Source organism: Coturnix japonica, chromosome 1 (assembly GCF_054131305.1).
Source record: "Coturnix japonica strain WE chromosome 1, WE-NBRP24, whole genome shotgun sequence".
Taxonomy (NCBI): Eukaryota; Metazoa; Chordata; class Aves; order Galliformes; family Phasianidae; genus Coturnix; species Coturnix japonica.
In genome coordinates, this window is record NC_140663.1 from 167,175,261 (window position 1) to 167,199,401 (window position 24,141).

The window sequence follows — 24,141 nt, forward strand, 5'->3', positions numbered from 1 at the left end:
TATCAGCTGCTAATGGGGATCAGTGCATAACTTCTTGGACTGTTACATAAAAAGATCAACAAACAGAAAAATAAATCTAACATTCTCAACTTGAAAAAAAGACTTTTGAGTCAAACAAAATATTTTATTTCTATACTCTAACTCAGTTTTCATTTTTTGTTCTTAATATTGTTTACTTCATAATCATTTAATACATTTAAAATAAGATTTTTTTTTTTGACTATTTTAACTATTACCCTTTTCTCTATCTTAGTAAGTGGTTTTATCTCAGTCCATCAGTCCTACTTTTTTTTTCTTCCCAATTCTCTTCCCCATCCCACTGGCAGGTGGGGGAGTGAGCAAACAACAGTGGCACTAAGCGACCTGCCTGGTTAAACCACAACAAACTAATTATATGAAAATAAAATTACATTTCTTCTTAAAGTTTTTATGTTGCAAGTCATACTGTTCCTTGAGAAATGACTCAATTTAAAATTTCAGCTAGACTCATATCAAACACATTTCAAGTAATAAAATGAATTGTATGAATCATGCATTTTATGACATTCAAGATTATCTTAGCTTTAGGCAGAGGCAGTGCTTTACAATTTTGAAAATATAAGTCTTCAGTCATGCAAGCAACTGGAATCACAAAAAATGTAGGATGTGATTGACAAGCACTTCAGGTCAGAATAATGGGCAAGATGGTGACCAGTGTCTATAACCACGATGCATAATATGCACATGGACTAGCAATTTTTCAAACATGCTATTGAAGCAGATATGCAACATGCACTGAATTGGAGGCAGCCCATGATTACAGTTTGCATGTTTATTTAACAAAAGAATAATGCAGATAACTAGTTTGGAAATCATACACACGCACACACACACACACACATATAATATTTATATACTTGATAAGAAAACATGGGATGCAGTGCCTATAATAGTATGAAAGTGCAAGGATGGGTCCTAATTGGAGAACATGGTCACATGAGGCTACGAAAAGAGATCCTAATATGCGTCACAAATCACCCAACTAGAGATCTTTATATCCTTTTGCATTGCGGAGACAGTACAATAAGTTTTCTACAGGCAGCCTCTGAGTCTAGAAAAGTCTGAGTGAATTCATCTTTGGAAGATGTAGATTTGGAAGACTCTGAATCAGTTAGGAGACCTTTGTGATAAACAGCTGTATAAAGTCAGTGTTGGGCTTTGTTCTTTCACAGAACTGACACTAGTGTTACTTGAATTTTGGAATGTCTCAGTAATCAAAAATAAGCCAACTACCAATTCTGGAACTTAAAAGTTCCTAAATATGATCTTGCCTTTATTATTTATTTATTTGGTTATATATTATATACAGAAATGTGTTTGGAAAAGGTCCATGTCACTGGCTGAGTTTTCACATGCATTCTGCTCCATAAAGACTTCTGAAACATTCTGAAGCATTTTGTATGTCCTGGGGAAAGGCTGAAATATAAGTTAATTACAGTCTTAGCCCTTTTATCTTATTTTATTTTACTTTATTTTATTCTATTTTATTTATTTATTTATTTATTTATTTATTTTCTTGCAAGGGATGATGTACCAGGTTTTCAAGTGGAAGATGTGTTCTGTTAAACAGCAGCATTTCATTTGTATTTTTCAGAAGATATTTACAGAGTGATTCTGATGACAGAAAAGCAGCTGTGTAGAGCAACAGAAATAGAGTGATACAGAAGAATTTGAATCCTTCAAATTTATAAGCAGAAGAAAAAATAGTGCTGCTTTTCAATATCTTGATTATTTTTTCTATTGGAAACTGTCATATGGGACAGCTGCATCTGGTATTCCTGTGGACAGGCATTCAGATTAAACTCTAATGTAGTTTGACTCTGTGAGGGATAACGTGAGACAAATATATAAAGACATCACTGAATGCTTAATATTGCTTTTAGAATACTATATTTAAATTGATGTGACACCTTTATCATTAGCCTTCTCTAATAGCACACTGAATAAGCTGCAAATGAAATAATGTGATTTTTTTGGTTTTTTTTTTTTCCTTTTATTTTTGTCCTTGAGACGGTCTTGGCATTTCAGTGTAAGCTCCCAAATTTTCACTTTATTAATGGGTTAGTGATATTGTCTAATAGCCTAGAGGGTATTTAATTGTTCATCTATTTTCTAGACATATAGGTAGTAGAATTTGGAAACCAGAAATGTCCTGACTTTCCATATATATTCATCAGGTCTTCTCCTTTATTTAATTGTTTGGGAAAAAAAGGAGTGTGATCACTTTAAATAGGGTAAGGTCCAATTTTAGAACCACATCTTGGAATCCATTGTAAAGTTCTGTGACTGACTCATATGGCTTATTGCCTACTGCATCTACAAAAGCTTTGTTAAGAACAGTGCAAATAAATAAATAAATAAAACTGCTACCAATGTACTGGAGTTTTCTGTGAGTTACGATATCTTACAAGTAAATGCTTTACCAAGTGGAAGAACAAATGAAAGTGCCTTTCCTCCACATGGCAAGGGGATGAAGAACATCATTCCTACTAAATATCTTTGCTCCAAGTATTTTAACTACTTCCGGAATATAGCTTTGTGCTTGTGATAAGAACAATGCACAGAGCCTAAAAGCTAAAGAGTAAATTCCAACAACAGCAAATAATTAAAATACCTTAGAAGAGTTAGTTCTACATTGTTATTGCTTTCATCTTTGAAGATAAATGTTACTTTTTCACATCCATCTCCTACAGACTACAGCTTTCATTTCACAAGATGAAATAAAAGTTGACAGTGCTAAATCTATGAATACATTAATGTATGCAGATCACTGTGTGACTTTTGCACTTAAGTATATTTAGGTTTCCTAAGAAGTGTTTTAAAAATTGTCTTCCTTAAAGGAAGGAATCTGATGTGCATTTTGATGATGAATGAACAGATGAATTCAGCTGGTATATTAAAGTAATATAATTCTCTAGATTACAGACATTTGGGAAACCTTTAATCAAGCTGTTTATAGAGCTTCCCTCAGCTTTTATCTCAAGTTTGTTAGTGAAATGTGATTTCCTTTCATAATCAATTAACTCCTGGTCAACCTTATCAAAACATCTGATTACTAACACAGAATAATCACCCACAAAAATATTGGTAATAGGCATGTAAAAGAAAATCGCATTTAACATTTTCAGCTGCCTGAAAGAAGCAGTCACCTAATAACTGTCTAAAATAAGTGAAGTACAATACAAAATGCAACCTATATTCATGGCTTTAGGATTTGTATCCTTGCTTTGTTGGAATGGAAATTATTTTAATAACTAAGTGGGTCAAGAATTGGCCTTTTATGAAGATGTCACTAGCTGGGTGGACAGGGGGAGGGTGGTAGATGTAGTCTACCTTGATTTCAGTAAGGCTTTTGATACTGTCTCCCATGACATCCTTATAACAAAGCTGAGGAAGTATGGGATAGATGAGTGGATGGTGAAGTGGGTTGAGAATTGGCTGACTGGCAGAATGCAGAGGGTTATTGTTGGTGGTGCGGTGTCTGGCTGGAGGCCTGTAACTAGCGGCGTCCCCCAGGGTTCTGTACTGGGTCCGCTCTTGTTCAAGATCTTTATCAACGACCTTGATGAGGGGATAATGACCACCCTCAGCAAGTTTGCTGATGGCACGAAGTTGGGAGGATTGGCTGACATGCCTGAAGTCTGTGCTGCCATTCAGCGAGACCTGGCATACTGGGGTGTGTTAAAAAGAGCATGTCCAGCAGGTCGAGGGAGGTGATCCTCCCCCTCTACTCTGCCCTGGTGAGGCCTCATCTGGAATACTGTGTCCAGTTCTGGGCTCCCCAGTACAAAAAAGACAGGGATCTCTTGGAAAGAGTCCAGCAGAGGGCCACTAAGATGGTGAAGGGCCTGGAGCATCTCCCCTATGAGGAGAGACTTAGGGAACTGGGTCTGTTTAGCCTTGAGAAAAGAAGACTGAGAGGGGACTCGATCCATGTTTATAAATACCTGAGGTGTGGGAGCCATAGTGGTGAGTCTGGTCTCTTTTCAGTAGTGCGTGGGGACAGGACTAGGGGTAATGGGATGAAACTACAGCATAAGAAGTTCCGCACAAATGTGCAGAAGAACTTCTATACAGTGAAGGTGATGGAGCACTGGAACAGGCTGCCCAGGGAGGTGGTGGAGTCTCCTTCTCTGGAGATATTCAAGACCCGCCTGGACGCCGACCTGTGTGACGTGGTGTAGGGAGCCTGCTTTGGCAGGGGGGTTGGACTCAATGATCTCTAGAGGTCCCTTCCAACCCCTAGAATTCTGTGATTCTCTGAACTACAAATATGATATTAAACTTGTCAGCTTCTGGAATCAAGTACTTGTCACAGAAGAACTGCCCGCTTACCTGTTAGTTGTTTGACTACTTAAAAGTAATTCTCCTGCCTTATAATTGAAGAACATTGCTTCAAATAAATAAATAAATAAATAAATAAAAATAAATAAAAATAAAAATAAAAATAAAAATAAAAATAAAAATAAAAATAAAAATAATAAAAAAATCCTTAACTATAAATGCCGACTTCAGGAAACAAAGAATATATTCTTCTTTTATATGATTCAGGATTTATTTGAATCACTACCTTAGGGGTACAGAGCTATAAGAAAGAATGTGTGGAAATACATATATATTTGTTTTTACAGTGTCAGTGTAAGTGTCTGGTGTAGTTAGCATTTCTCCAGGAAGATAATTTATATCAGTAAGACACATACTATGCTACATAACTCATATTCTGCTTTCATTATTTACTAACTGTAGCTAACTATTACTTAATAGTGCCCAAAATTGTTTTTCTCAGTGTAGCTGAAAATGTGATTATTATTAGTAAACCTAACACAACTACAGTATAATTACCACGCTAAACTAAAAACCTGCATCAACTAGGTACTGTCCTTGAGACATGTGACTGAACCAAAAGACAAGGCCCTGTGTTTTGAGTAGAGACCTGACAAACACTAGTCTTCAAATAAGCATTGCTCCTTCTATGTGAAATGGGACTACGCAGGTAGGTGACAGTGATTAGAAACTTAGCCTGTGCCTACTAGACACAAAAGAATTATGGCTTCTGGGAAACAGTTAATAGTTAATTCATGAGTTTCTCTTCATTTAAATGTATTCATATATTAGAAGAGAGATTATAGGTGATATTTCCAAGTTAGCATCAGAATAGATATTCTTGTTTCACCAGTAGTAGTCAAGTAAAATACTGCAGCTTGGTCCCAACAGCAAGCCAAAGACTGTATATATTTTTACATTAAAAAATAATAATAATTAAAAAAAATACCTCATATCTCTGAAATTTCACAGTATTGTTGTTGGTAATTGCTTTTCTTATACTGGTTTAGTTCTATTGGATTGGATTATAATTTTCTTTCTTTTTTTTTTTTTTTTTAATCATTCCCCCGAAAAACTATTATGTAATAACAGATGTGGGACTAATGAGTTCAAAATCCTTTGATACTTTTCTGAAAGTACTTCCACATCATAAACACAGAAGGAGGAGGCATTTGTCATTACATGACAAATGTAAAAGCTTTTAATTATTTACCCTTTAAGTATGTTCAATATACATATATAACAAAATGATCCGAAATTCATTTCTCAGATAGCCAGTGCTGCATAACTGTTCCATAACAAAATGTTTTCTTGTTGAATTTTTGTATTGCATACCACATGATGCTATCTAAATTAACATGTCACTCAGAAAAGTTTATTTTTGGACACAGAGCATAGGAGGAGGAGGAAGTATAAAACAAAATCAATACAAAAAAATCAATAAAACAAATAAGATCTCCAATGTTGTTCATCCAACTCATGTTTGTATTTTATCTACCAAGCCCACTTATTTTATTTTTTAATCATAAATTTATTTATTTATTATTTTTTTTTTCAGTTCCTCCAGGGTACCACATGCAGTGATACAGAAACTAGATCTCACTGTAAAACTCATTTAGAGATTTAGAGAGCACACACTTTGCTTCTTCAGTCATTAGGGGGAAAAAAAAAAAAAAAAAAAAGAAGTAGTGACTGCATATTGAATAGTTATAGTAGATAATCTGAAAGTAGTTAGCAGCCTGAAAGATGTGGGAATGTGTTCAACCAAGCAAGGATTTACCAAAGGGTGTGCTAAAAGGGGGACAAAGGGGGACATTCTGATCTCTTGTTGACGTGATCTTTTGTGGCAAATACGGTTCCATGAATATGATGATTTTGCATTCATAAGACTGAAGAAAGTCTAAGGGCTAAATGCCTTTGAATTCTTCTTATATAAACTTCACAGACTGCTGCTTCAAGTATGGCTGAGCAATGGAATACAGTTCTTGAAAAGGCAGTCATACAGGCTAGGCAGCAATATTCAAAGCTTTTCAGAATGCTACCAAAATAAAAATGCGTTTTAAGGGCAAAAAATTGTTCTGCCCATAAGGGTACATCAGCACTTTTCATATGAGTCACGATTGCTTTAATTTTAAAATATATATAAATAATTCCATGAATGGAGGAAAAAAATCTAATGTGACAGATGAATCTAAAGAAACATACTTTTCTAACATCCAAACATTCACCTCAGTTTTCTGTCTCCATGAACAACCAACACCAGAAGCTTAAGGATGGTTGAAGAGGAAGTGGAAAGACTACTAGTTGTTGTTTGTTATTGTTTTTTGTTGTTGTTGTTTGTTTTTGTTTGTTTTTGTTGTTGTTGTTGTTGTTTTTCATGGGGTGGGGAAGCTAGAGACTCTAACAATGTAATAAAAATGCAAAGTAATAAGTACTAAATTAGATTTCTAAGTATAATGTGGAAAACATATTTTCAGGAAGTAATTTGTAGTCCTGGGTTTCCCTGCTAAAGCAGGAATTAAACCAGGTAGACACTGTCTAGGTAGGTCACTTCCAATCTCAGTCATTCTGTGGTTCTGTGATATTTAGCTTGAATGTGGAACATGTGAAAGAAACAGAATCAAGAAGGAAAAAAAAAAAAATGTTGCAAGAGTATTAGGAGGATATTCAAATTTAATTAATGACTTCTGACATCTGCAGTAAATGCTTGCAAGAGTAAGTTTTAGTAGCACTAGTTGATAATTTCTATATGTACTTTTCCCATAAAACATTACAAACCCATAAATGTATTCTCTAGAGTACCCTATTATCATTGGTAGCTCCTAACATACTTTGGTTTAAAATTACATACAATTTTTCTAACAAAATTCCATCTGATTTGATGTGCTGGAAGTATATGTCTAAGGAAGACAACTACTTGTCATTTCAGGTGAATATTAATTTTACCCCCAGCTTCTGCAAAACAAACAAACAAACCAACCCACATTCAGTTTCACTTCTAACTCAGTTCTGTTTGAAATAGGAAGCTAGAGGCATCTCAGTTCATGTTCTTAGACTAGTCTCATAAGAAATGATGAGTTTTAGCTTACTTTTCACAGCTAACTTTACTTTGCAAACACACTTTGTTAATGATTGGCAGAATCATTGTCATGGTTTAATAATTTTGTAATTTTGCTATCAGTATTCCACATCATAACATCATATAAAGCATGAATAATTTTACTGAATCTGCAACTTATAGAAGAAGACTACATCTCCCAGAGAACAACACGATAGGTCACAGGACCTGGACTCTATATTAACTCTGTCGCAGACTAGACTGATGTCTTTTCGAGTTCTGGCGTTCATGGGAGTGTGTGGGAGCCTTCACCATCTCGCCTAGATTTCACAATAGGCCTCTCGGTTACGGGACTCATTCTCTCTCCTATTTTGCTTGATTCGTTAGCTCAATTTTCAATTATATTGTATTATATTGTGTTATCCTGTATTTCGATATAGTATTTAGTAAATAAGTGTGCCTCCTTAGATCGTTGCCGCTGTTTTCTTTTCCTAATTAACTTTTTCCTTTAGGCCTAGGGCCCCTCCGGGGCCCATGGCCCCTGTCACGGACGCAGGTGGATTTTTTTCATTCAAACCGTGACAATCATGTACATTAAAATAAGAATGCATATGTGAAGCTTGAAAATTGTTACAGCACAGTGGCTAGGTAGAAGAGAAAATAATTTGTTTAGCTGAGACTCTGAAGTGACCTGTTCTCTACTTCAAGTTGCATACTTGAGGGTACAATTAGCTAAATTTAACCTAAGGAGAATATTTATAACAGTAAACTCGATCAATTCCAAAAGCTATTGAAATACACCAGTATGAATTTTTCCTACTATCTGATTGGTCAGCTTACTATCTTCAGAATACTCCAGGAATCCTACCACTAGTTTCCTAGGACCTGATTTTCAGATAGAGATCAGACCTGACCATTCTTGACTGCACATTCACATGAAGCACGGCAATTGAACCTCTAAGAGCACCAAAACCACTGCAAAATTATCTGTTCATAGATCTTTTCTTTGATAATTAAAAACTGTCTATATGAAATCTCTCTGGGCACTCTGTGCCAGGGCCTAACTGCTCATTAGGTGATATTTTTTCCTCTGGCATCCAATTTATATCTCCCCTCTTTTAACTTTAAAGCCATTACTCCTTGACCTATCACTGTCTACTTCTGTAAAAAGTTGATTTCCCTCCTGCTTATAAGTTCCATTTATGTATTGGAGGGTCACAGTGAAGTATCTCCCAGCTACTGTCTCTCTTCTGCAGGCTGAACAAGCCCAGCTCCATCAATCTGTCTTCATAGGACAAGTGGCCCAGCATTCTGATCATGTTTGTAAAGATGAAGCGTGATCATGATGAAATATTGACATACAGAAGTATTGTCCTTTAGGGAAAATAATAATATTAATAGCATGTATTTGTTCATTCTGCTCTTACCACCTGGATTCTTAACCAATATTTATTTTCTTCCAAGACAAGGATTCTGAAAACAGGTCCTTTTTCTTTTCTCTCTACCTTTCTTAGGAAGTCTGCCTACTGGCATGTCCATAGTTTTTTCAGACTCACTCCCCACATTATGTTTTTCTTGGTTGGCATTCATGTTGTTTTGTACTCTAGTGCTGTAGCCACTGCATTATTTATAATTTTGATGTATATGTACTTCAGAGGAACAACAAGTTATTCAGGCTGATTATCATTCTACTCCAAGGCAGTATAAAACACTTGAAAGAAATGAGGCAAAAGGAAGTAAATACTGACGGAATAGGTAAATGACAACAAAAGAGGAATATATTAAATAGCAAATATTTTAAAAGTTGTACATAAAAGTGCTGAGTTAATAAACTGACTGCTTATTGTTATTAATGTTGCGAGAGTGTAATAGGCAAAGTAAATATCATGAAAATGAGATTTGAGAAAGACATCAGACTTTACCACTTAAAAAAAAAGTAAAAGTAAATTACAACCTTCTGCTCTTGGTAGAAGACAAGCACTCACTTTATCTCCTTATGTTTATATTAATGAGTACCTGAGCTTAGTGAAAACTTGAATAAAATTAGTTTCAAGAGCTCTTTAAGAGCTCTTAATCAAGTCATTCTTTTAGGAAGTATTTAGGAAGGCAGAAATGTTGCCCTTAAGCATATAGAACATCCAAACAAAAAAAGAAAAAAAAAAATCAGTCCAATTTGAAGGAAGTATGCCATTTTTCCATTTTTTTTCAGTATTTATATTTAAGGGACATGATTTTTACGTTGTGTCTTTGTATTAGTTATCATCCAGCAAAATGCAGAAGCTGCTCAAAATGGCTTCTCCAGGCATCCTGTTGAGGCATTGTAGTCCAGTATGTCAGAGCTCCGTAGGAGGTCAGGGCCTGCAGAAAGCAAAGTCTCAGCACAGTTCAAAGCACAGTCACTCAGAGATAACTGTAAGGAAATATCAATATATTTGAATTCATATTTTGTTTTGATATTTAAGCATGGCTCACAAGATTATTCCTCCGTGTGAGTTTAGGATTCTATGATACCTCTTTCCTGCTGAAAGAATTCTAAGTAGCTGCTCCCCAAAACCTTACTGTGTTTATAAGTATCAAAGTGCTGAAATGTCTGAGTGTTAAAATGCTAGCATAGGAAATAAGTTATTTTTTCCTAACTCTCTGGAACTTAGGAAACTGATTGCCATGTTTCCCAGTTAATGAAGTGCCATAATACAAAAAACACACATGATTCACATCACTAATGCGGAAGCCAGTTTGAGCTACATAATTAACAGATAGAAAGGAAGAAAGGAAGAAAGGAAGAAAGGAAGAAAGGAAGAAAGGAAGAAAGGAAGAAAGGAAGAAAGGAAGAAAGGAAGAAAGGAAGAAAGAAAGAAAGAAAGAAAGAAAGAAAGAAAGAAAGAAAGAAAGAAAGAAAGAAAGAAAGAAAGAAAGAAAGAAAGAAAGAAAGAAAGAAAGAAAGAAAGAAAGAAAGAAAGAAAGAAAGAAAGAAATGAAAAAAGCTGAACTCCTTCATCGCTGGCAAACTTGCATTCTAGTTCCTGAACTATGAATTGTTTCTGTGTTAATTTCAATGGCCGTTTAGTACAGAATCTGCAGAGAAGGATTAAGGCTCCTCTTCACTGCAAAAATATATAATGAGAGAAGGCAAGAGTATCAAGACAATATCATATAGAAATAAAAGGTCAGGCAAATCAAGTAATAATTAATAACAAATACTACTACTAATACTGGTGTTATCCAGCTCTGAGTTATCACAAAAGATGGTCAGTTGAGGAAGGACGGTTGGACCATTAAAAATATATATATTTCAACAGTGTTAGCAGATGTGACTGCAGTCTCGAAGTCTGATTTGAACTAAATTCTTCCCATGAGCTTTAGCTTTAGCACATTTGTTGTATGCATAGCAACCAGGCTCTTTACAGTTTTTCAGCGCATAACAATAATTTCCTGGAAAATCTGGGATTTTTCCATAGAAATTGAAGAGTGAATACTAAAAGAGCATCAGAGTCCAGTACATGATGCCATTTCATTTCATATAAGATTTGTGACATGCTCTTGAATTTAAGCACCTGAACTGTTGTTTAAATCCTGTAAGTCTCAAGTAGGCACCACAGCAGGCAGACTGTTCTCAAGGTTGGTGTTACTTCTTTTTAGTATCTCTCCCAGATTATATAGCTAAAACAGATAAGGATAAACACTTAAACAAAAACAAAAACAAACAAAACCTTTGACAAAAGCTATTATGAAAACTGAATACCTTTTTTTTTTTTTTTTTTTTTTTTCCCCCTAGAATTACTGTAGAAAAAATAATTACATTAGACAAATTCTATCTAATATTTGATATGGTATATGAACATGGATTTCACATTGTGATGCTATGAAAATCGAAATGGCCTAATGGTTCCTTTTTTAAGAGTACCAAATATCTGAATCATCATCTAAAACCATTTTTAAAACATTTTTCCTTTTGGAAATAAAACTATAAACAGCTACTTTTTATGAAAATTCTGTGAGACACTGTTCTATTTCCTCTCATATGAATTAAAATGTCTGTATTCAAATTTACTGCAGAAAACCAAAGGTTTTGTGCTTTAGATAATAGGATATTGGAATAAGTTTGGGTAGTGGGGAGGATTGTCTGCTTTTTTGATTTGTTGTTTGTTTGTTTGTTTAAGAAAATGCAATTACATTGACTCCATATTATAAACTCTAGTAAATGAGTGACAAAATATTTCATGTTATACAAATAAATTGACTTTCAGATGTGATAAAAACTTTGCCTCATCCTTTTTTCTTGCAAAAGCAGTGTTTGTACTGGTTTAACACCCAGTTTAATTCACTGTTTTGACACTTTTGCCCCAAGGTCTTGTTTTTCCTACCTGCTTCAGACTCATGTGAATGACTGAAGGCTCAATCATTCTTAAAGGATATATGCTGTGATCTACTGACCTTAGTTTTCCCTTTTCTCTTTACTGCCTTTGACTGAATCACTATGTTCTCCTCTTCCTGAGACAGAATTCTGTATGGTGTCTACCAAGAAATCAGTAGAAGAGAAGGCAAAACCCTATTACATAAAAAGGATTGATACTTCTACAGTATTTTATAGTTGCTAACATTCTTCTTTCTGTCCTCAGAGCTTTACTAAGCCTTGGCTAGCTCACAAAGGTGATAGGTCTCTTCTCTCTAGAAGCTCTTCTTTAATCTTAGGATACTATATGTTGCTCAAATTGTTCAGTTCTTCCCTGTCTTCTGTTCTGAAAGGCTGATTTCCAAAATAACCTTTCTCATGGTAAAATGATACCCTGGAGCCAAGGACAAATTGTACACTTGACGTGTACAAACATATCACTCCATGGTGATATATGAAAGAGTGTTCTGCAGTGAGGCAAATCCAGCCAAAAACCTCATGACTCCTTCTGAAAGTATATAAAACACACTGGTGGAGCAATGAAGAGCAGAAGTAGGACAGCTAAGCTGAACAGTAATCCAATGAGACAAGCATTTTGTCTCTATATTCTACATCTGTCCCCTCTCATGCAACAATACTTTTTAAAGCCAAATATCTGCCTATTTTTCTCCAACATTCTCTCTCATTCTTTGGTCTCTCTTTCTCCACTTTTCACTCTTTCTTCAGTGTTTCACACTTCCTTTGTTTTAACTCGTGCCTCAAGGTACCATCTATTTCCCTAACTTCTTTCATAGTATCCTTTAAGAGGCTTCTTCCCCTCTGCTACACTGCACTTATAGCCAGCTGATATCCAAACACACCAAATCTATACAAAACTTAACTTTCAGATTATTCAAGTTATCTTCAAATATCACTAATAAATAAAAGTGAAGTATTTGTTTGGTTAGATGTGATGGAGTTATGCCAAAACTGTTTGTGGATGCCTTGCAGGAAGGTTCAACTGAATGTCCTTCTCCATTCCCAAGTCAGTATTATTGCTGACACATTTTCTTTAGCAAATACTTCCAGGATAGTAAAGATGGGAATTCTACCTCAACCTACATAAACCATATGAGTATGAGCAGTCAATGGGAATTACAGTAACTGGCAATAAGAGGAATAAACCTCCCAGGAGGCAATGCTTGTTATCAAGTCAGTTGGTAATAAATAACATTAGCAATGTTGAAACAAATAGTTCTTGGATAATTTTAATTTCTTACATATCTTCTCAATATTAGTAACTAGATTTCAGTTTATGTGTCTTTCTACAATAATGGGCTGCATACTTTCCCAGTAGATTTTGCTCACATTTGCCTTGCAAGTACCTGGAATGCTCTCAAGCGCTGAAAGAAAGGACTGCTTGGTCACTCCTGAAGTTTTATCTACATCTTCCAGGTTCTCAAGATAAACAGGGAGAACCTCCATTACAGTGCAGCCATAAAAATGAGGGCATTGTTTCAGTGTATTATTATGTTTTGGGAAATCTTACAGCTAAGATAGACACCTAATAAACTGAGAAATAAAACTGCTTCATCAGATAACTGAATTTTAGTAAAAGACACTAAAATGTTACTTAAATATATCTTAGGAAAAAAAAATCTCATTAATCTTCTTCAAAAATCTAACATCTAGTTTTTGATGTAATTATAAAATAACTAGAACTAGTATTAATATAAAAAGAAAATTTCCACTGAGGTTAAGTTGTACTCTGTGTTCAGACTAAGGACAATGCACAGCAGAAGGAGGTACTTTCCTTTCAAAGACAGAGACTTCAGATGGTATGAAAGGAAGAGCCTTTCAATTAAAATAGCTTTTCTATAATGTCTATTGATATTCTTCTTCTCATCCTTCCTCTTGTATGAAATCTATTAACTAACATAAAGGTTGCAATACACATGGAAGGTATTATTTTTCTAAAAAACACAAACAAAAAAACCCCACAAACTCTTCAGAAATTGTCCTAGTTTTATAACACCCTTGAGGTTCACCTTTAAAACCTGACTGATTAGGTTACAGCTTAACTCTCTCCAGTAAAAAATGTGATGGGTCATAGTACAATGTATGGCAGAATCACAGAATTGCAGGGATTGGAAGGGACCTCAGGAGATCATCGAATCCAACATTCCTGCTAAAATAGATTACCTATAATATAGGTTGCATAGTTGGGTGTCCAGCTGGGTCTCAAGTATCACCAGAGAATGAGACTCCACAACCTCTCTGGGCAACCTTTCCCAGTGCTCCATTACCCTTAATGTACAGAAGTTCTTTCACATGTTAGTATGAAATTTTCTGTGTTCCAGTTTTAGGCCAGTGTTCCTTGTCATGTCACTACACACTACTGAGAAGAGCTTGGCCTCATCCATTTGCCTCTCACCTCCCCTTAGATATTTATAAATAATTATCAAATGCCCCTCTCAATCTTGTTTTCCCCAGACTGAACAGACCCAGGTTATTCAGCCTTTCAAAGAAGTCCAGCCCAAACAGTAATGTGCTTTACAATATTAATAGAAAATTTCTACAGAAAGATTTCATTCTTACCACTTTATTTTCTAATTGATGTTGCCAGTACATCAGACCACTTAATAATCAGCAAAATAACTAAAACATTTTTAGTCAAAAGTTATTTCAGTAGTCTAGTTTTAAGGTTGAAAAAGCAGATGAAATTCGGTGATTAAAACTGCAAGATAATGCCTTCTTTAAAAGAATAACTTCATTTTCTTTTATGGAATGACTTCACCTAATTCCTAAATGGACAATTAAAGAAACAGACCTGAATGTCCTTATGGCAAGCTCGAGGAAAACATCTGCTCTTCATGTAAGCAAGTGTCTCATGAAGTACTTCAAGGTTATTTTTAGGAAAGGACTACACTTTATTATCCTTATTTATTTATTTATTTATTTAATTTGCTACACTTCACTAAAGGAAAACAACAACAACAAATATATTCTTTTATTGTATACAAGCACAGTCAATATACTGAATTCAAGGCTGAATATTTCCACTCAAAATCTGTGCAGCTGCTTTTCATAAACTCTGAGAAGAAAGTCAGTATTGAGAAATCAGTTGTCTATAGGTGTCTCCTGATTACTGAACACTACTGCCACTTATAAACAATAGCAAGCAAGCTTTCACACTGCTGCAGAAATTTTAATATTATGAAATTATCTGTACAAACATAGTCAAAAATTACAAGAATTATGAGGGCTGCTAAGAAAGGAATAAATGCCTCCTATTGTTTAATATTATTAGTGGGTTCACTACCTCAGAGGCAGTTGTTGGTGGTATCTCAGTAGAGGTTGAACTTTCTCAACAATATTCAGTTACATTTTGTTGCTGTGTGACAGATGGCAGCAGAGAGGAGGTGTGACAAAGTGGTGTCTAACATGGAAGTGCATATGAAGCAGACACGTAGAACTGAATTCCTCCTTGTGAAAATAATGTCACCCTCTGACATTTGCTGATGCCTGCTGAACATTTATGGATGCCAAACAGTGAATGTTAGCACTGGTAGGCAATGGATTTGGCATTTCATCAGTGATATGAAAGTCATGCCATTTTCTGGATGGCCATGTAGATCTTTCATGTTCATCACTGATGAAAATGCAAAACTAATGGTGGTGACTGATGGAAAATAGTGTTTTGTCACAGAGAATTTGCTCTATCAAATAATGTTATTATGCTCTTTGTATTTGTTGTATTTTCCGTGTGTTTAAAAAGGAAGCATTACTTTCAAGGAGAACTAAGTATGATGCGGTAATAAAGTCTTTTTCTTAAATTCTTTCCAATAATTTTGAATGTTTTGTTTCTCTCTTGACATACATAAAATCTCACAATCACAGAATCACAGAGGTTAGAAGGGAACTCTGGAGGTCACACAGGAAAGTTTCCAAGTGAGTCTTGAATATATCCCAAGAAGGAGATTCTGCAGCTTCTATGGGCAGTCTGCTCCATTACTCTGTCACTCTCACAGTAAAGAAATTTTTCCTCATGTACATGTGGAAATACTGATTCCAGGCTTTTTTTTTCCCCCATTGCCAGTTTTTATATCTCTGCACATCACTGAAAAGAGTCCGACCCTAACCAGTTGATTGTCATCCTTTAGATATTTGTAAACAGTTATGAGATCCCCTCTCATACCTTTCTAGACTGAACTATTTCAGGTCTCTTGATAGATCCCTATAGAAAAGAAATTTGAAATTCACTATTAAAAATGGAGCCCTTTTCTGCATTAAGCATATATTCTGTAAATTTTGCACAACAGTAGAGTTAAATGCATAAAAGACAAATGCAGTTATTCCATTCAGTATCTCACTGCATTGTTTGTCACTACTAAAACTCTATGTGTGCTTGTGTGTGTAGGAGGGAGAGACTGATTTCATTCAGTGAAGCGCCTCAGCAAGTTTTCATTGTAATCACATTATTTCATATATGGCTTAGTTTAAAACTTTTAAAATTACCTTTATGACATAAGCTGTCCCACCTTTATTCTTATTTAGAGGTCTTATAGTAAGGGCTTTTATTACTGATGAACAATGCTATTGTAAGCAAAAATAAATGTCTTATTTGGATATGACCAACTTTATGTTTACAAAATGCAGAAAAATAAAATAAATAAAAGTGGTATTTGCTGCTCAGAATACTTTAAACTTAGCCAGAATTTGGTAGACATATTATAAGTAAAAAAGGGGATGCTGCCAAGTTAGCATTTTCTTAGAAGCTTTTGGGAAATTAGAGGACTATCAATGACATGCATCATCACTTTATATAAACTGTGGAATCCAATACAGCAAGTGTGCAGATTCCATAGACTTGAAAGTGAATGCAAAAATTTTGTAATTTCTCATGATTTCATGCAATAGCTTTTTCATTATTATGTCATTTTTGGTACTTCTGAAATTGAAAAGCTAATAAGTACGTAGACTAAAGCTGAAAATAGCTAAGGAAAGGAAAATTATTTAGGAGGGCAGAGGAGTAGGCCTGATGTATATGACTATGAAGTTCTATTTTCATGGCAAAGATATCATCACATCCTGCCACGCGTAGCCAAAATGCAGAACCTATGCAAACATATCAGAAAGCACATGGGCAAAATCAAAGCTCCCTTCCAAACATTCTCTTGTAGCAGCTGTTTAACCTGTTCCTGTCCTGGTGTCCATATCCTGCCTAATGGAAGAAAGTTTCATCTTTGTAATAGAGAACTGCATATTTAGTCTGATGAAACAACAGTAAACCCATCTTCTCATTAGTGGTTAAGTTAATGAATCAGAATATAAACTGAAAGTGCTAGAACACATTTTCTTTTCATTGCCTCCTCTACAGAGGCAGTAATCTGTGAGGGAAAAGGTAGGAGAGCTGGAGATAGATGTGTCACATCAGCGTAGCTGGAATCACTAGAGGATGTCTATCAAAGTCCAAAGCTTCCCATGTTAAAGGGGTGGCCAGCACTGATAAGGAGAAGGAAAAATAAATTAGATTTTATGCTCCTTATCAATGGTGGCAAAGAAAACACAGCGTTTTCTGGAATAACAAAAGTCTCTTTAGGGGTTGTAAAATTATAACATGTTACTTTTCCAAAGATACTTCACATGTAAAACATTATGAGTATTCAAGTACTGTGTATTTTGACACTATGCCTAAAATGGAAAACAGATACTTATCTGTGTGCACAGCATTTCAGTAACACAAGACTGATAACACTCATCCTCTAATTTTCCTACTATTAATACAATAACGAAGCTACAAATTACAAAAATTTCCATGTATTCCATAAACATTTTTTTTTCTATTAGCTTTTTTGTATCTCAAGTTATTATTTCTAAGGTTCTTTTCTACTCACTGAAAGAAAAAAAAAAAAATCTTCTTTTATTCTCTGCAGAGAATTATTGAGGCTGCCATGAAAAATAATAGAAACCTCAGATGAAATTGTAGCCAAGTGGAGGAAAAAAAAATAAAAAAAATGGTTCTTAACTTTTGGAAAACATGTGTTTCACTTGATATTAGCAGATAATAAAAAAAAATTATGCATCTTCTTTTTGAAAATAGTAAATCTTCTTTGAATGTTACCACTTTGATACAAAACAGGTATAGAGCATTTTGTCAAAATTATTCCAGTTAGAATATTTATCAATGCTACCAGGACATCACAATTATTTTTAAACTACCCTTTTTCAAAAGATTGAGAGGATATTACTGGCTATAATATGAAAAGCACTGGAATCAGCAACCAGTTAAAATACAGTAAAATGATTAAGGAACACAGATGTGATTTGAAAAAGGGACAGAGATTCAGAACACAAGAAATAATTCGATGAATCAAGAATAATACATTAGCTCAAGCATCAGAATTGAGTCATTTACCTTCGAAAAATGAAAAATGTTTTTAGAAGCATTAGCTAATGAAAATAAACTTTTTTTGCTAGTAATAGGCATACCAATTTCTCTAACAAGTATTGTTTATTTCTTTAGTTTGGAAAACAAAATGATTCTTATATTCTGTTTATATGTCATGGAGAAGTTCTGTATTCATTTCAGAAGTATCAAATTTTTTTTTTTTTTGTCAATCAAAAGTAAATGAAATTGTACAAATTTTGTAAATGTATTAGAACATAAATGATAAACTAAATGTGAATGGGGAGAAGTGTGCAGAGAAATAATTAAATTTGATTCTTTTTTTTTCCTGGAAATTTTCAATTTAGCATTAGAGATAAAATCCTTCTTGAGAGCCTCATCTTTCAGTCAACATAAAAAGATCAAAAGTACATCAGTGCTGTTTCCAAACCAGCACAATTTGTATAATTCAATCATTACTGCAGGCATTCTAATGTAAGGACATCTCCCTTGCTTTCTGAACAGTTAGAAGATGGGTTATAGATGCCAGAAATTCAGTTTTTCGAAGAGCCATTGTTTTCAATATTAGTGCATTCAATGGGATAGGAACATATAGAGTAACGTTGCAACAAGATACTTCAGTAATCTGTTTTTTTCTTTGTTCTATCCAAAACAGGCCACTCTTTAAGATGGGAGTTAATACAAACGTAAAAATGTCTATGAAACAAAATCAAAACAAACCAAAATCCTTTATCTCAGAATATTCAAATGACTGTTCCTGTAGAAGATCATAAAAGGGCAATATTATAAGCAGAGTTGAGGCAGTCAGTTTTGAGAATAGCAACTGGTTGCATTTTTGAGAAATATTCTTTGTCACAGTGTTGAATTAAATTTGTCTAAGTATTCTGACAATCATGCTTAGAAAGGGGATAAAAGGTTTCTGATTAGAATGAGTGATATTTTTTTTTAACGTAATAATCTTCTTTTCTCTTTAGCTTGATGCCAAATACAACTGAAATATTCAAAACGCATTTTCATTATTGACATTTATGATTAAATACAAACATTTTCCATTTTAATGCATACAGCTAAAATGCTATATATAACCATTCAAAAGTCGTAAGTTTAGGTTATTGATTTATTTGTGATTTCTGAATTTATTTAGTTTGAGATTATTTACAGCCCTTAGCCTGTAATTTTTTGTAGTATTTTTTTTTCTATTTAAATATTGCTTAAAGAAAGCCATTTCAGTTTAATTTCTATTGACACTGAATTAATTATGTCCTCTTAATAGAATGCATAATGCAGATTCTTCATAAACTCAGCTTTCCTTAATGGCTTATGGTCACAGCATTTCTTTTGTTCTTTTACAGGACATTATTATTTTATTTATTTTATAGACACAGTTGCATATTTCTCAGCTGGCAAGTATGGTTTGTGTCTAATTCCTTTCTGATCAAAAACACTATTTGTGGTATTCCACAGAAAATTTTAGAAGTTTCTGACAACATGAAAATAACATTTAGCCAGTGTTACAGAAGATGTCTTGTTTCATACATAAAGTTGTATATTCTCTCTTAGCCACGTCAGTGCAGTAGCCCATGTTCATTACTTAGCTATTTACATCATTTCCTTCCTGGTTTCCATGTGCTGAGTTCCAAATTTATAAGATTATCTTTTTCTTTTTTAATGCTTCTCTCAATTGTTCTCTCACTTCTGAGATTAGATAATATTAAGTCTGTATCACTTATTATGGAGGTACTTAGGCACTGAAACGTCTTGACCTTAGAAGTTACGGATGCCCCATCCCTAGAAGTATCCAAGGCCAACAAGGATGCGGCTTTGACTAACCTGATCTAGTGGAAAGTGTCCCTGCTCAAAGCAGAAGAATTTGAATGTGACGATTTTTAAATGTGTCTTCCAATTAAACTAATTCTATGATTTCATTTAGTAAAAATTATTTCTGGCAAAGTGTGACTGAACTTTTGACTATCATTTACAAATGCTAAAGCATAAATAGTTCCTGAGAATTTCTACTGTGTTTTAAAAGTGTTACAGATCCCTTAGACTTATAGTAGTTTGTGTATCTTAGATCTGTCTAGATCCTGTTTAAGACATCTGAAAACCTGGGCAAATGACATTTTTGTATCCCTGAGACAGAAAAATAACTTATTTTCAATTATCTCTGACTTAGCTCCATCTTTCATTAGCCAAAACTTAGCTTTCATTGCATAATTCAAATTTCTAGCTACTTGCATCAGAGAAAGAAGGCTTTGGATTAGACATTAACAAATACAAAAGATATTGTTATAAAAGATGTTGGACAAATCAGAGGGGACTCTGAATAATTCTATAATCAGTTCAGTATCACAATATTAGATAAATAAATCTTGTCCCGGAAATCTATTCTTTATGGAATTTTCCAGTGATGAAAACATAAGATAGCATGAGTCCACAGTGAATAGTGAACTTGAACTATGATACATACTATTTGGATTTACTCTGGTAAGGAATTGGCTGGCTCAGAATGCTGTCAGTCATTTTTATTTTCAATTTGAGATGAAAAGATAAGCACAGAGCTTTCACCTTTGAATTTAAAATAAGACAAAGACACATAGAGTAACTGATATACCTCCTCGCCTTCTGCAAGGCAGACTTTGACTGAAATAATAAAATAAGATATCACAAAATATTATTTTTGAGGATGAATGAAGTAAAGGTAAAAACACAGATAACAAAGCATAATGAAGTCACTGACAACACATAACAAGAAAAGATTTCAACCATTCTTTTGGATGCAGGCTTCATTGCTTGTAAATAACTCTCAGATTCTCCCACAAAGTTAGAAGTGCTGATTTGGACACATTTGGAAACATCAGTGTTTCAGCTTTTATGACTGCAGCAATTGATCTGCAGGGAAACTGAAAAACCGCAAATGTTTTTAATGGAATAATTGTGTAATGTGTCTTCCTACCAAAACAGAAAATGTGGGATTAGAAATAGAGCATTCTGAGATAAGCTAGAGAAAACTTACAATTTAGACATACTACAATTAATAATACAACAAGAAATCCAGGTCACTAATACAGTCTTAACTATGGCATTTCTCCCATTTTCTCAAATTGCATAGGTTAATCTGAGATGAAATGGAAGTTTACAAAATAATATGGTCAGAAAAGAAATTATGTTCTACTGAAATTAACATATTATTTCTCAGTGGCAACTGAAAAAATATATTTAAAATTAAAATAATAAATTTAACTTTGATATTTGACCAAATTTATTCCTTAAATTCTAGTCTTAAATGAAAAATTGCAATCAAAGAAAATAGGTCTAAAATATTTACTGTGAAACAGTTAGGAATACTTGTAGAAACTTCTCAGTATTACTATTTATAATCTATATCTTTTAAAACAGTAAGAAGATGGCAAATATTCTCAAATATTTAAAATAAAACCCCCAAAGCCTTAGATCAATGTCCTTTAAGATGGTAAAAAAGACATTTTTAATAAAAAGAATGGAAATAAGATTGTTCAGGAGATCTGCTGAAATCAAGATAAAGTACACTGATACTCTGAAGTACAGATTAAAGGCAAAAAAGTATATACAGGTAAAATAAAGCCAGAACAGTATGATTCATTGAATGCAAGGTTCACATTAGTAAAATGAATAATAATAATAATAATAATAATAATAATAATAATAAATAAATAAAAATAAAAAAAATACTCAAATATGAGACTTCAGTTACTTAGTTGACAAAATGCATATGTATCCATTTCAAAACAGACTTCATTAACTTCTGTCTGTTTGAAAATCATACTACGGTATTATGTGTATAAAACATCAAAGTATGACCAAAGACTACCAGGTGATAAACATTACAGTTATTTCAGAAATATCAAGCTTTCCTCCCATATAAACCAGAAAATAAATATTAACTTAGTCTGCAGTAAAACATAAGCTTAACATATTTGTCAATATAAACTTCAAAATATATACTATATCTTACTGATCCAGGGAAAAATTAAACTCCAGGAAGTACTATTTTGGAGTTGTCTCACAGTAGGAACAGGAAGATATTTTTAGTTGTGTAACACTTTTTTTTTTTTTTTTTTTTTCCCTCCCTTTTACTCTAGTAGTGCACAATGTAAATATAACCCATACATTAATACACATCTGAGGGTGAGAACTGAAAAACATATCTGAATATTTTCCATGGAAAATATCAAGATGTTCTTTGTGTGCACATGTGCAGTGTGTTTGTGACCAACAAGGAAGTTTGTACACCAGGGAAAACAAACAAACTAATAAACAAACAAACAAAACAAAAACACAGTATATTCTAAAGGTAGTCCTAGTGCTAACAATTCCAGTTAAATTCAGAAAGTACAAGATGTGCCTTTGTATTAAGACTACTCTTTATTTTTAGGTGTGATATTAACATGTAGCCTTTTTTTTCCATGTATTTTTGATGTGGTTTCATTAAAAAATTTAAGATTGTGGTAGTTCTGAAGTAAGGTATCCCAGGTCCATTCAGCATGAAAAACACGTTTCTTGTCATTAACATCAAGTATTCTGAACAGACAACTTGTGGTCTTGTAATAAAATAAAAATGTTTTGAACAAAAATGAATAAAGCAACTTACACAAAACATACAGTAAAGATAAATAAAATAAAATAAAAATCCTACTCTAGTAGCAAGGACTTAAAGAAAAACCATTGTATTTACGTGCCACAACTCAATTTTCTATTCTACAGAAGAAGAAGACTCTACTGGGAAATTAAAGTTATTAATTGTCATAAAACTCATCAAGGTACTTAAAGTAGTTGAAAGGAGACCTTATGTTAGTTCAACAGAGGCTCTCTTTAGTTAACTTAGTTTCATAATGTGAAGTCTCCATACAGAGCAAATGTATTTGCCTTAGGAATCATGCCAAGTCTATCTGGTTTCTGCACTATTCCAAGACCACACTATTACAGCCATTCTGTATCGATTGGCATAGACCGTTTCTCATCTTTAAGTAGGTTCATTTTCATTCTTGGTACATTAGGTACTGTTTCAACCTCAATAGGAATTGCTGTTTAATAAGATAAATAATCATAAGAAGTAATTACCCAACATTTAAGTAGATTTGTAGCTGTAGCTGTGAAGCAAAGAGAGTATCATGAGTATTACTTATATATTCTTGTTCCTTTGTCTTCTGTTTCAGAGGATAAATAGTTTCAATTTGCCTATACCTGGACAGAGATGGGAAACTGAATTTTTTCTCACAGTTTTACATTAAGCCTTTAAATAAGTTATTTATCCTCAAAGAAGCCATTCAGAATTACTTGCTCCCCACATAGCCTTTATTATTTATTTACAGCACGTTATGATCTACAGATTCTATTCAAAGTGTGATCAAGCAAAGTGGATTTCTAGACCATGCAACCCTTTCTCATTACAAAATCAGCTGCAACAACACCTTTTTTGGCAAGTATTTCTCTATGCTAATCTGTTGCTAATCACTGTCTGCAGTTAATAGAAACATTGGAACTTCATACAGTCTGCTCAGTCCACCATTTGAAACATACTTATTGACAAATAATGAATCACTTCACTTTGTCTCCATTTAGCTACATGAAAATTGAAGCTGTTCAGTGATCTAATTTGTGCCAGAATTAAGTTCTTATTTATTTATTTATTTACTTATTTATTTATGGATTTGTTTTGTTTTGTTTATTTTTTCAGAATGAAATCCCATTTTGGAGTATGAAGGTAATGATAATGCTTAATGATCAATTCTCACTGTGGAAAAGAGCGAGCGGTGGCGTCTCGTAAGAGATTAAAATACCCAGCACGTTGAAAAAGCAATTAGAAAAATTCATAGACATCTCTAGAAACAGGTATTAATATGTGAGTTTAGCCTTAACACTTCTAAAAATGATGATGGATCCTGGGGGATAACAACACTGATA

The 24,141-nt window shown here is 33.8% G+C and overlaps 1 protein-coding gene across 11 annotated transcripts in view; it reads right to left on the reverse strand.

Annotated features, from left to right (window-relative positions):
• The window catches only part of CNTN5 (contactin 5), a 538,457-nt gene that overhangs the window by 305,241 nt on the left and 209,075 nt on the right, over window positions 1-24,141 (reverse strand). The window lies entirely within an intron of this gene.